At 38.6% G+C, this 14555-nt stretch overlaps 1 pseudogene; it reads right to left on the reverse strand.

Moving 5' to 3' along the window:
• Window positions 1-11914: 11914 nt before the first annotated feature.
• LOC131276665 (kelch repeat and BTB domain-containing protein 4-like) overlaps window positions 11915-14555 on the reverse strand; it is a 169506-nt pseudogene continuing 166865 nt past the window's right edge.

Raw genomic sequence — 14555 nt, forward strand, 5'->3', positions numbered from 1 at the left:
CTATGGTTTCTGTGCTAGGGCAGCTGGCATTTTAGCTGAGGAATGTGAATTCCTCTGGCTGAGGCTTGGTGTGGTAAGGGAGCAGGGCTGCTGTGTATGGTCCGCACAACTCCAGGGGGCACCAGCCACGTGGACTCTGGTGTGGTTGTGCCCACAGAGGCCCTGCACTAGTGGTCTAAGGAAGGCCAGTTTAGCACCTAGCCGTTGGCTTTTAGGCTGAGCTCCAGGAAATTGTGTGTGGGTGGAGTTAGAGGGGGAGAAATAGTATTCTGTTGTGAATAACAGAATCCTGCACATAATGGTGGTCGCTATTTATTATGGTAACTCTTAGCTAGGGAGATTTGCTGATGTCATAGCCAATATATATAAATTTTTATTAGAGAACTTGTAGGTTTAAAGAAAAATCATGTGGAAAATTCAGAGTATCTCCTTCACAGTTTTTCCTATTATTAACACTTTGCATGAGCATACTTTTGCTACAATTGATAAAGCAATATTATTATAATTATACAATTACCTGTAGTCCATTGTTTATATTAGGGTTGCTGTATTGCACAGACCTATGGGGTTTTTTTCTTTCTTTTTTTAAATTAAGTTGTGGGTTTACAGAGCAGTCATGTATAAAATACTGTGTTCTCATATACCACCTTATTATTAACACCTTGCATTGGTGTAGTATGTTTGCTACAATTGATTAAATCATTTTTTATAATTGTATTATTAACTATAGTCCTTGGTTTAGCTTAGAGTTCACTGTTCATGTTGTGCAGTTTCAAGGATATATTTTATTTTTTTACATTTTTATTCTGGTAAAACTTCCCATGTTAACCACATTCACATATATTAATATAATTCAATGGTGTTGATTACATTCACAATGTTGTGCTACCATCACTACCATCCATTACCAAAATCTTCATATCACCCCAAACAGATACTCTGTTCCAATTAAATATTAACTTCCTATTCTCTACCCCCACTCTGGCCTCTGGTAACCTATATTCTAATTTCTGACTCTATGAATTTGCTCATTTTAATTATTTCATATCAGTGAGCGCATACAGTATTTGTCCTTTTTGTCTGGGTTAGTTTACGCAACATGATACCTTCAAGGTTTATCCATAAGCATGTATCAGAACTTCATTCTTTTTTACAGCTGAGTAATATTCCTTGCTATGTATATACCACATTTTATTTATGTATTCATCTGCTGATGAGCACTTGAGTTGCTACTATCTTTTGGCTATTGTGAATAATGCCTCTATGAATATTGGTGTGCAAGTATCTGTTCTAGTCCCTGCTTTCAGTTATCACCTGAGGGGGGAAAAAAATACACAGAAGTCAGTAATAAAAAATTTAGCTAGAAAATTCCCAAATATTTGGAAAATTAATATATATACTTTTAAATAACTGAAGGATGAAAGAAGAAATCATGATGGAAATTTGAAAATATTTTGAATTGGATGCTGCTGAACTTTTTCCATATCAAAATGGACAGACAGAGAGAGAGGGAGAGAACATAAGTGAGTCAGAGAAAACAAGTAAACAATGTCAAGACTAAAAAAGGTATCATCACCTTATATTCTACAGATATCAAAATGATAATAAGAAATTGTTAGGAACAACTTCATCATAACATTTGAAAATTAGGTGAAATGGCAAATTCTCAAAGAAATACAAAATTTTATCAAAAGATAATCAAAATAAAGAAAAAATATGAATAGTTTTTTAACTTCAATCTTGCATAAAAGATAGACTATACCTGACACATTTTATGAGTATAAAGCTCATCTCACTCATGTGTAGAAATGAGAAAAAACAAAACAAAACAGAACCTAATGAAAATATTAGCTAACTAAATCTATCAATATATAAAGAGTCATGCACTCCAAAAATGTGTTCACCAAGTGCAATGAGTGTGCCACAATGATGGGAGAGGTTGTTGGTTGTGGGAGGAGTGGGGTGGGGGGTGGGGGGTATACGGGAACCTGTTATATTTTTTAATGTGACAGTTTTTATGTGATGTTTATATCTTCAAAAAAATAAAATTTACAAAAATGATGTCGTGGACAGTGGGTTATATGGAAAAAAGAAAGAAAGAAAGAAAGAAAAAAATAAAATGAAAAAGAAAAAATACACAAAGCAGGGAAGCAGCTGTGGCTCAATCAGTTGGGCTCCCGTCTACCACATGGGAGGCTCTGGGTTCATGTCCCAGGGCCTCCTTGTGAAGGCAGGCTCGCCCGCATGTTGCGGAGTGCCACCAGCCCACAAGCACCGTGGAGAGCTGACTCAGCAAGGTGACACAAACAAAAAAAGGGAGACAAGCAAAAACACAGAAGAGCATGCAGCGAACAGACACAGAGAGCAGACAGCAAGCAAGCTGCACGGAGGGGGGGAAATAAATAAAAATAAATACAGACACAGAAGAATGCACAGCGTATGGACACAGAGAACAGACAGCATGCAAAAAAAAAAAAAAAAAGCCACAAGGGGGAGATAAAAAAATACATAAAGCATTCTTCAAACTATGCAATAATAAAAATCTAATTTAAAAATGGGCAAAAGATCTGGATAGATACCTCAATAGATGACAATAAGGATATGAAAAGTGCTCAACATCATATGTTATGAGAGAATTATAAATGAAAACAATGAGACTCTACCACACATCTGTATGAATGGCTGAAATCCAATAACAAGACCAAAATCCAGTGAGGATGTGGAGAAACTGGGACTCTTATTCATTGTGGTGGAATGTAAAATGGTACAGCCACTTTGGAAGAGTTTGGCAGTTTCTCACAAAGCTTCAATCCAGCAATCATGCTCCTAGGTATTTACCCAAATGAGTTGAAAAACCATATCCACCCAAAAAACCTGCACACAAATGTTTACTGCAGTTTTATTCATAATTGAAGAAAGCTCTTAAATATGTAAATGGATAAACACATTGTGGTACATCAAAAAAAAAAAGTGATTTAAGAAGTCTGACCATCTCAATAGTTTCAGAGATTGGATCTGATAAAATTTAATATAGGGAAGAGGACGTGGCTCAACTGATAGAGCAACCGTCTACCATATGGAGGGTCCAGGGTTCGATCCCAGGGACTCCTGACCCGTGTGGTGAGCTGGCCCACACGCAATGCTGCTGCCGTGCGCAACAAAATGCTGTGCCACGCAGAGGCATCCCTGCGTAGGGGTACCCCACGTGCAAGGAGTGTGTCCTGCAAGGAGAGCCGCCCGGCATGAGAAAAACGCAGATCGCCCAGGAATGGCGTTGCACACATGGAGAGCGACACAGCAAGATGATGCAACAAAAAAGAGACGCAGTTTCCCAATGCTGCAGGATCATGTAAGCAGATGCAGAAGAACACACAGCAAATGGACACAGCAGACAACAGGGGGGAAATGGGAGATGAATAAATAAAAATAAATCTTAAAAAAAATATTAATAGCCATTCATAATAAAACACATCTTAGGAAATTAGAAATGGGGGAAATTTTCCTTAATTTGATAAAGGGTATCTATAAAAATACTGTAAATATTGCAGTAATACTAAAACCCTCTTCCTTGAGATCAGGAACAATATAAAGATACCCAGTATCACCACTTGTCTTTGACACTGACTGGGAAATGCTGTTGAATGTAGAAAGACAAGAAAAAGAAAAAAAAGTACATGGATTTGAAAGGAAAAAATAAAGTGTTATTCAAAGATGATATACATTGTATATATAAGACTGTTTTTCTTTGGAAAAAAATGGAAGTTAACAGAACAAAATGTTAATATCAGACAAAAAAACCCATGTTTATACTAAGTGAAAGGAGACCAGACATATAGTACTACATATTGTTTGATTCCATTTATATAAAATGTAAATATAAAGCAATTTATAAAGATGAAGGGAGATTAGTGGTAGTGTTTATGTAGGTCTGAGGAAGGAATGCTATGGGGAGTGGAGTCTTTCTTTTTGGAGAAGGACTGAAGTAAGGAAATTGTTCTAAAATTTTTGAGATGATGAGTGTACAACATCGTGATTATACTAAAAGTCATTGGTTATACACTTTGGACAGAGCAGCCAGAAACAGCAGCTTTGTATAGTGGGGGAAACATAAATAGATTGAGAGGTGAGGAATTTTCTTGTTTGTTTGTCTGTTTTTTGCTTATTATTATTATTATTTTTGAAATAATGAAAATGCTTTAATAATGATTGATGTGATGAATGTACAACTATGTGATTATAGCAAATACCATTGATTGCATACTTTGCGTGAATTGTATGTATATTAATATGTATCAATAAAATTGACTTGTTAAAAAAAGATATGATTGTATGTAGACAATTCAAAAGAATATATAGAAAAAAACAACAAAAAAGAATAGATAACTTATTCTGATTAATAATGACTTTTGCAAGGTTACTTGAATATAAGGTCAATATTGAAAATTCAGCTGTATGTCTGCATATTTGCAATAAAAAGCCAGAAAATGGAATAAAAATATATCATTTACTGTGGCATAAAAAATGTCAGTTATCTAGAAGCAAATCTAAGAAACGATATGTAAAATCTCTATGCAAACAACTGTAAACAATAACTGATAAAAACTAAAAAAGAAGATACAAATAAATTGATGGATAAACCACATCTGTGGATTGGGAAGCACAGTATAATAAAGATTTTAATTCTCCTCAAACTGATCTTTTCAATTCAATCCCAATAACAATCCATTCCCAATAAAAATCCTATTTTTTTTTCGTGGGAATTAAATAAGCTGATTTTAAAATGTATATGAAATCGCAGAAGTCCAAGAATAGCCAGACACTCTGGAAGAAGGACAAGTGGGAAGACAATGTGGTATTAACAAATGGAATGGTGAAATATGATAGAAAGTTCAAAAATAGACCACATATATGGACACTAGATTTTTGACAAAGGGGGCATTGCACAATGATTGAGAAAAATTAGTCTTATCAGTAGGTGCTGCTGGAACAAATGGATAAAAAAGACATGGAGAAAAAGAAACTTGACCCTGTATCATACCATACACAAAATTTAACTCCAGGTTGATTATAGAGCCAAATGTGAGAGGCAAAACATTAATATTCTAAAGATTAGCATAGGACTGGTTTGGGGCAGGGAAACTACTAACTATAAGAGAAAAGAATGACAAATCTGACTACTTTAAAATTAAGACTTGCTTATCATCAAAAGGGAAAAGGCAAGGCAGAGAGAAAGAGATATTTGCAACACGTTTTTACAAAGAGCTTATATTCAGAATGAAAAAAAGAGAAGAAAATAGACACATGGGAAGAGACTTGAAAAAGTGATTCCAAAAAATATATAATTCAAACAGTGAGGACATGTACAAAAATGTGCTAACCTTTTTTAGTAGTCAGCAAATTAAAACCATAAGAAGAGGAGTGGATGTGGCTTAAACGGTTGGGAATCGCCGCCCACATGGGAGATCCTGGCTTTGGTTCCCAGTGCCTACTAAAGGAAAAAACCAAATTAGACAAAGAGCAAAAAACAACGAGCAGATAACGGGTGCAAAAACTAGTAAACAGATGAGGGAGCCATCTTGGGGGAGGGGAATAAATAAATGAAATAAAATAAAAATTAGTAAAAAAATCAACAACATAGGAGGATAACACTAACCACCTTCCAAAATGGCTAAAATGAATGGGACGACTGACAAATGCCTTGTGCTGTTAAGGATGTGGAGCAAGGGAGCTCATATATGCTAGAGTATATATAGGTACAACCACTTTGGAAAAACAGTTGGCATTATGTATTAAAGATGAAAGTACTCCTACCCTATGATCCAGCAATTCAATAAATCCTAGATATATTCCCCACATAAAGGAAACACACCTGCACCAGGAGATGTACACAGAAATGTTCATAGCAACATTATTCCAATAGCCAAGACCCGGAAAAAACCCATGTGTTCTATTTAGAATAGATGTATAAATCATGGCATATTCAGACAATGAATTATTATAAAACTGTGAAAATGATATATGAATGCAGCAACATGATGCATCTCACAAATATAAGGTTGAGTGAATGAAAGTATACTTGCCTCGTCCACTTGTCCACTTGTACGGTGTTTAAAGAATAGGCAAGGCTGAGCTGGGCTGTTTGTTGCTGCATTCTCAGTGTGGAGACTTGGTGAGGAAGGATTGCCATGGAAACCAGGATAGAGGTTGCCTTTTGGGAGAAGGGGTTGGTGAGTAGGTGGAAGCTCAGTGTGTGTGGTAGATTGAATTATGTACCATGATTTAGACTTGTGTTGGTCTTGATGTGCATTCCCGTGGGTGTTAACCCATTGTAATTAAGATCTCTTGAAGGTGTTATTTTAGTGAAGGTGTGGCCCAACTGAATGAGGCTTACTGGAGTGCTTATAAGCAGAATGAAATTCAGACCTAGAGAGAGAAAGCCTAGGAGAAGAGCTGGAAGCTGTAAGTCAACAGAACCCAGAAAAGACAGGAGAGGGCAACACCATGTGGTGGGAAAGCCAAGGAACCCAAGGCTAGCCAGAACGCTACCGACCCCAGGAAGGAGCAAGCCTTCTAGCTTCTGAAACCATGGACCAATAAATTCCTGTTGTTTAAACAAAAATATACTTACTGTATAGCCTGAAAAACTAAGAAACTGTGAGAATTCACTGAGATGTACATTTTTTTTTTTTTTGAGATGTACATTTTTATCTCATGCGCTTTCCTGGGAATGATTTAAAAAGAAAAAAATATGCACATATCTTTTGACCCAACAATTCTACTTTTAGCTAGTTATTTCAAAGAAATAACTATAAGTGAGTGAAATGGTGAATGCATTAGGATACTCATTGTAACATAATTTGCAATATCAAAAGATTAGAATCAACTGAAATGTCCTTAGAGACCAGTTATATAATTTGTGCAATTTAATAGAGACCAGATATGTAATTTGTGACAAACCCATACAATGAAATACTAAATGGCTGTTAAAAAAGAGAACACCATAGTGCTATGTATGCTTACCTGGGAAACTCTTCAAAGTATACTGTTAAGTGTATGAAACAACAGGATTCAGACTAGAGTGTGCAAAGCTTGTGTGTAGGGAACATGCGTAGATTATTTCTACAACTGCTAATAGTTTTTTCCTTTGTGGCTGAAAGACAGGGATGGGAGAGGAATTTGCTCAATGAATACAACTTATATACTTTTGAATGTTGTACGGTATATATATATATATATATATATATATATATATATAACTTATTCAGAAAAATTTTAAATAAAATATTGGAAAAACAAAACAAAAATTGCCCCATTGGTGAGATGTTTTGCTAGGCTTTTAATATACAAAATACTCACAGACATTGGCATTTATACCAACTTTGCAGATGTAGAAACAGGCTAAAAAGAGATTAAGAAATTTGTCTAAGATCACTCACCCAATAAGGAGTAGATTAGGAATTTAAATGCAAGTCTATGAGAAAGGACCCTGTTTTTTGCTAGCTCAGTGTAGGGCCATTTGGAAATCTGTAGTGAACCAGTAATACCAGAACTTGGTGCTAAAATTAGATTAAATATTATTATGTGCTTTCACTGTTCATTTGATTCCATTAAAACCACTCAGTGATAACTGCCAAGTGAAACAAAATGCAAATATTGGTGGAAGTTTAGAAACTAAGATTTCCTATAGAGCATTCTAATATTTAATACTATTCACCTTTCTTGGAGAGGTGTATAGCTTCTCTTTGGTGGTTGGCTACCTGACAAATTGGACTCATTTGTTGAGTAGTGTTTTGACTATATTTTACTCTCTGGACATATATTTTTCTTAATGTTGTGACAATTCTATTTCTTTGATGAAACCTACCAAGATTCCTTCTATGCAATTCTACTTTATTTTTAATATTTATCAGAGTCGGTCTCCTACACCTTTATCATTATACTGAAGAAAAACAAACATGAAAACAGATAACTACAACATAATATAAAAAGTACATAAATGGAGTTCTGTACGAGATGTTATGGGAACCTAGGGGAGGAAGTCAGGGAAGGCTTCAAAGAGAAGATGATGCTTTACTGGAATCTGTGAGGAGGAGTTTTTCACTGGATGGGCAAGAAGAAGAGCAGGTTAGAAGGGAAGAATTAACTTAAGTAAACCCTGGAGATGTTAAAGAACCTCCTTTCTCTTCCTCATCTATGATACGTGACATATAACTACTCAAGTTATTTTTTCATAAGAGAAATTGGATTATTCAATTGGCTGTTAAAACCTTTAATGATGTTCCAGTTTCTTTAGAAAACAAATTACTTGGTCTCAAAGTACCACTTCCAGTTTCTCCTCTTACAGTTGCACTTTGGCACTGAGCTACGCCAACTTGGCTAAGCTGAGAAATTATTTCTTTGTATGATACTGCTTAAAGTTCAAAAGAAGAATTTGAATGATATTTGGAAGTTAGGAGAGAAGTAGTGGCAATTATTCTTGAAAGCATGTCATGGACAGATAAGAACTTTACAGGTTCTGAATGGTTCTTGCTCTCTTCCATTCTGCATCTAGCCCATCTTCCCAATTGATGGCCCTGCTGACCAGTGGTAGCCCACTACCACTACTAGACTCTTGCCTGTGGATGCTCAGAGGTAGTAGCTCTTTAAAGGAAGTTGCTTTCTGTAGCCCTCTTCACAAGGCCCTCGTTTGGGGTTTCACTTTGGTGGCTGAATGGATCGGATTTTTGGATTTCCCTGTAAGTTCTGACTTCTACCTTGCCAGAGCTCCAGGTGGACAGGTGACTTTTCCTTAGATCCCTTGACTCCCCATGCCAGATCTTCACTTTTCCAGCTCCCCCCACATTTGTGTAAGGTTTAATTCCTAAAATAAGTCCCTTATTCCTATAACATTTATGGTGACTCAGAACCATGACTCTAGCTGATGTAGGGAGGCTTCTTGACCAGGTCATAAACTTTGCTGAAAATATTCCTCTCTCTCTCTCATTCCTCCCTTCCTAGCATGGCAAACTCCTACATGTTTTCCAAGGTTCAACTTAAATGTGTCTTTCCTTGTGAAAACTTCTAGAACCTTCCTATTCTCCAGTTTCACACAAACAATGGTCCTGAAGCATTTTGGACACTTTCTTTACTTCCCACCTGTATTATATTTTGATGCTTATAAATCTGTCATCGCTACTAGATTGTGAAGCTGTTAAGGTCAAGGAACATGTCTTACTATCTTTACATTACTTCCCCATTCCTCGTGCAATGCTGTGCACAGCTCTGGGAATCAATTTGAGTTTATTGGCTTGCATATGCAACATTGGAGTTTCTTCCAAATCCACAGTAATTAGGTCATTGACAGCCCCCAAGTAGGAGAATTTATGGTTCAGGATAGGAGAGTCTTACAGGAAAAAGAGGTGGGGAATTACGAAATTGGATGGACCCACAAAAAAATTTTAACTATTTTCTGAAATCAATATAAAATATATGATTGACATACTAAATGAAGAGCACATCAATGACATATTATCCATTATTAGTTGATTATAAAAGTTATATCGCTGTTAATTTCCATTTCCCCATTCTTTGCTTACTGAAAGATATTTTAGTATTCTCTGTACTATTGTTTTTTTTTGTGTGTGATTTTTTCTTTATTAGAGGAGTTGTGAGTTTACAAAACAATCATCATACAATATAGGATTCTTATATGTCACCCGATTATTAATACTTTGCATTGGTGTGGAATATTTGTTACAATTGGTAATAGCACATTTTTATAATTGTACGATTTACTATAATCCATGGTTCAACTTAGGTTCACTGCTTGTATAGTGCAGTTTCATGGATTTAAAAAAATTTTTATTCTGTTACCATATATACAAGCTAAATTTCCTTCTTTTAACATGTTCAGATACATATTTCACTGCTGTTAATTACGTTCATAGTGTTGTGCTACCATCACCACCATCCATTACCAAACATTTCTGTCGATCCATATAGGAACACTGTACATTTTAAGTCTTAACATCTATTCCCTATCCCTACCCCAATCCCTTGTAATCTACTAGATTCTGACTCTATGAGTTTGCTTATTCTAATTATTTCAAGTCAATGAGGCCACACCATATTTGGCCTTTTAAATCTGGCCTATTTCACTCAACATGATGCCTTCAGTGCTTTTCCATGTTGTCACATGTTTCAGAACCTCATTCCTTTTTACAGTTGAAGAATATTCCATTGTATGTACATGCCACATTTTGTTTATCCATTCATCTGTTGATGGCACTTGGGTTGCTTCCATCTTATGGCAACTGTGGGTAATGCCTCTATGAACATTGGTGTGCAAATAGTGTTCAAACCCCTCCTTTTACTTCTTTTGCATATGTATCTAGTAGTGGGATTGCAGGTTCATATGGTAGTTTTATACTTAGCTTTCTGAGGAACTGTCAAATTGTTTCCCACAGAGATTGAATCATTTTACCTTGCCACCAACAATGAATGACTGCTCCTATTTCTCCTAATCCTCTAGCACTTATTTTATTTTCATTTCATTTCATTTCATTTTTTTAAGATTTATTTATTTCTCTCCCCACCACACACTCCCCCCCCAGTTGTCTGTTCTGTGTCCATTCACTGTGTGTTCTTCTGTGTCTGCTTCTATTCTTGTCAGCAGCACCGGGAATCCGTGTCTCTTTTTGTTGCATCATCTCGCTGTGTCAGCTCTGTGTGTGTGCAGCGCCACTCCTGGGCAGGCTGAACTTTCTTTCACTATGGGTGGCTCTCCTTATGGGGTGCACTCCTTGCACGAGGGGCTCCCCTACGTGGGGGACACCCCTGCGTGACATGGCACTTCTTGTGCACATCAGCACTGCTTGTGGACCAGTTCCACATGGGTCAAGGGTTTGAACTGTGGACCTCCCATGTGGTAGGTGGACGCTCTAACCATTGAGCCAAGTCTGCTTCCCTATTTTGATTTTAAATAGCAGTTATTCTAATGGGTGTGAAATGGCATGCCATTATGATTTTGGTTTGCATTTCTCTTATTACTAATAATTTTGAGCATCTTTCCATGTGCTTTTTAGCCATTTTTATATCTTCTTTGGAATAATGTGTAATCAAGTCTTCTGCCAATTTTAAAAATTGGGTTGTCTTTTTATTGTTAATTTATTAATATTTTAACAATTAAAAAAATAACTTCCTCTTCCCCTCTTTTTTCCCCCAGATCTGCATGTTGAGAGGACTTTTCTTTGTGTCTTTACTGGTATTCAAATATTTAATGCCTTTTTTGCAGTATTGGTTTAGAGTTATTACCTCTTATTTCTCAGAGTCCGTTTAGATTCAGAATTCAGAGTGATTTGGATATTAAAGATGGGAAAACAAAAGAGAAATAAAAACTAACAAACAACTAAACTCTAAAACTTTCTGGGAAGTTTCATTTAATTGATATGGACAGTGGTCAACAGAGGTTCTGAGGGGAAGGAGAGGGAAGAATAGGTGTAACATGGGACATTTTTGGGACACTGGAATTGTTCTGCATGACATTGCAATGACGGACACAGGCCATTACATGTTTTGTCAAAGCCTATAAAATTGTGCAGTGCAAAGTATAAACCATAAACTATAGTCCATGGTTAGCAGCAATGCTTCAATATTTGTTCAGCAGTTGTAACAAATGCACCACACTAATGAAAGATGTTGTCAATGGGGAGAAGAGCCTGGCCTACTCTCAGTTGAAGCAGCCAGCTGAGCAGCAGCAGTCTCGGAAGCCCCAAACAGAACACTGGGTTCAGGGAACAGCTGAAAAGCTGCCTTTCTAATAAATGCCCAAACAGAGCACAGTACTCAGAAGTGGGGCCCAGGGATCTTCAAGTTTGGAGGGGTGGGGGCTGGAAGAGGAAAAGGCACAGGAGTCAGCAGTTCTTCCCCCCTAGTCTTAGGCCAATTCAAACTGCAGATTGCTAAGCAGCACCCGAATGCCTCTGGCCACAGCGAGGAACGGCAAGTCAAGCTTACAGGTATTGGCATTCCTCTTTTTATATTGGTCTTGGAAGACATAGTTGCTTCCGTTATAGCTGGCAGCCTTCCAGAGGGATGGGGCAGAGCCCCAGGCCTCAGTAAGGCAAAACTGGGTGAAGCTGTCTAACAGGAGATGGTAGCACACCAGGAAGTCCCCTTCCGCCACGATGAACACCAGATCTTTATGCACAGCTGCACGCATGCGCCTGCGAAAGGCAGCACAGGGGGCTTCCTGTGGCACTTGTCTGTCTCTGTGTCAAAGCACTGGAGAGTTGGGAAGATTTGGTGAAGGAGTCCTGGTCATTCTCCTCTGCCCGTAGAAAGCAGATGATCCCCTGACACGATCACCTCTAGTTGAACTGCCTCTGTCTGGACATCATCACCCACCTGATAATAGATAACTGCGTTGGAGATGGTATCTTGCCACCCGGCGAATACATAGCATCTTTCCCAGATACAGACAACGAGGGCGTGGTGTAGTCGGTTCCGTGGAAGGGCGCACACCACTCCCAGCCAACGGTGGCATTGTCGCACTTCCAAAGCTTGGGGTGGCCCCTCCTACCACGGACAGGCCTCCTCCGTGCTTACAGGCTGCAGTGATGAGGGGCCACCAGCTGTTTTGGCCTCTTGCACTGATGGAGTCATCTTCAGTACTGTGCAACGACATAGCCAATGAGCGGGTCTTGCTGAGTAGGTATTTCTTACCTACTATCCTTAATACACAGAAATTTAGAACTTACCTCTGCTTAACTAGATTCGTGCCAAAGCATGGTCTGCCCCTTATGGGTATCTCTGCTTCCTTTCTTCTAACAGGCACAGGAATGCAATTTTTTAAAAAGGTTTATTTATTTATTTATTTTCTTCCTTATCCCCCTCCTGCCCTGCTGTTTTTGCTGTCTATGTTGTCTTCTCTTCTCATTTTCTCCCCTCTAGGATTCACTGGGATTCAATCCTGGAGACCCCTGATGTAGAGAGAGGTTCCCTGTCAATTGTGCCACCTCAGTTCCTGGTTTTTGTTGTGCTTCACCTTGACTCTCCCCTTGTCTCTCTTTTGATGCATCATCATCTTGCTGCCTGACTCACTTGTGTGAGCACTGACTCACCACATGGGCACTCACGTGGGCACTGGCTCACCATGTGGGCACTTGCACTCACCATGTGGGCACTCACGCAGGCACTGGCTTGCTGTGTGGGCACACTTTTCTCTTCTTCTTTTTCACCAGGAGGCCCCAGGGATCGAACCTGGGTCCTCCCATATGGTAGGTGGAACTTGAGCCATATCTGCTTTCCAGGAATGCAGTTCTTACACCAAGCTTTCTGTTCTCTAAGTCTCCTGAGAGGGAGGGAGGGAGGGAGAGAGAGAGAGAGAGAGAGAGAGAGAGAGAGAGAGAGAGAGAGAGAGATTGCAAAAACTCTAGCTTGCGTTGTGCTGTCCTTATCCCCCTCCTTTTCCTATTCCCTATACCACTTTCGCTTTTTTTAAAAAAAATTATCCCCAGTGGAGAGACTCATAAATCTTACACAGTGTAACTGAAAAGGAAATTCTTCTCCTGCTCAAAAGCTGCACATAAGTAAATACACAGATATTGGGATTTTGTGTAAAGGGGTTCTCATGAACGAAAAGGGATTATTCTATATTTAATTTTAATATTCTTATTTTCAGAGATTTGCTTCTACTTGAGAGCCTTAAAAATAAAATAGTAGCTCCTCTGAGAATATTTTTGATCACCTGTTAGAAAGGTAGAGAATATTTAATTTTTTTTTTTTAAAGATTTATTTATTTATTTAATTTCCCCCCCTCCCTTGGTTGTCTGTTCTTGGTGTCTATTTGCTGCGTCTTGTTTCTTTGTCCGCTTCTGTTGTCATCAGCGGCACGGGAAGTGTGGGCGGCGCCATTCCTGGGCAGGCTGCTCTTTCTTTTCACGCTGGGCGGCTTTCCTCACGGGCGCACTCCTTGCGCGTGGGGCTTCCCCACGCGGGGGACACCCTTGCGTGGCACGGCACTCCTTGCGCGCATCAGCACTGCGCATGGCCAGCTCCACACGGGTCAAGGAGGCCCGAGGTTTGAACCGCGGACCTCCCATATGGTAGACGGACGCCCTAACCACTGGGCCAAAGTCCGTTTCCCTAGAGAATATTTAATTGTTTTATTCCAGGGATTTTTTTTTTGACAGTTCTTGATAATTTATCTGATTGGCTGAGGGAGAAAATTGCTGAGGAACCAATCAAAATGTTTCATGTTTGATAACTTGGCCATGGAAAGGAAGCCACTGTCTGATTTCATGTCTGATAACCAGATTCTGAAATGGCCAGGCATTAGATTTTGAGAATTTCAACAACTGAACGGGATGGGCCATTGATTGCCTATTCATTGTGACAGCTCAAAGCCCCCTGATTAACCAGAGTCTGGTTAACTCTGTTGACCTGGATGCTCAAGGTCCCACTGATTGCTCCCTGAACTTTAAGCAGAGCTTGAATTGCCAAGGACCTGCCACTTGCCTGTTTTGTTTACAGAATTGTCATTGTCAGAAAAGAAAATTCAGAGTCCACCTTTGTTC

The sequence above is a fragment of the Dasypus novemcinctus genome, chromosome 3 (assembly GCF_030445035.2).
Source record: "Dasypus novemcinctus isolate mDasNov1 chromosome 3, mDasNov1.1.hap2, whole genome shotgun sequence".
NCBI classification, from domain to species: domain Eukaryota; kingdom Metazoa; phylum Chordata; class Mammalia; order Cingulata; family Dasypodidae; genus Dasypus; species Dasypus novemcinctus.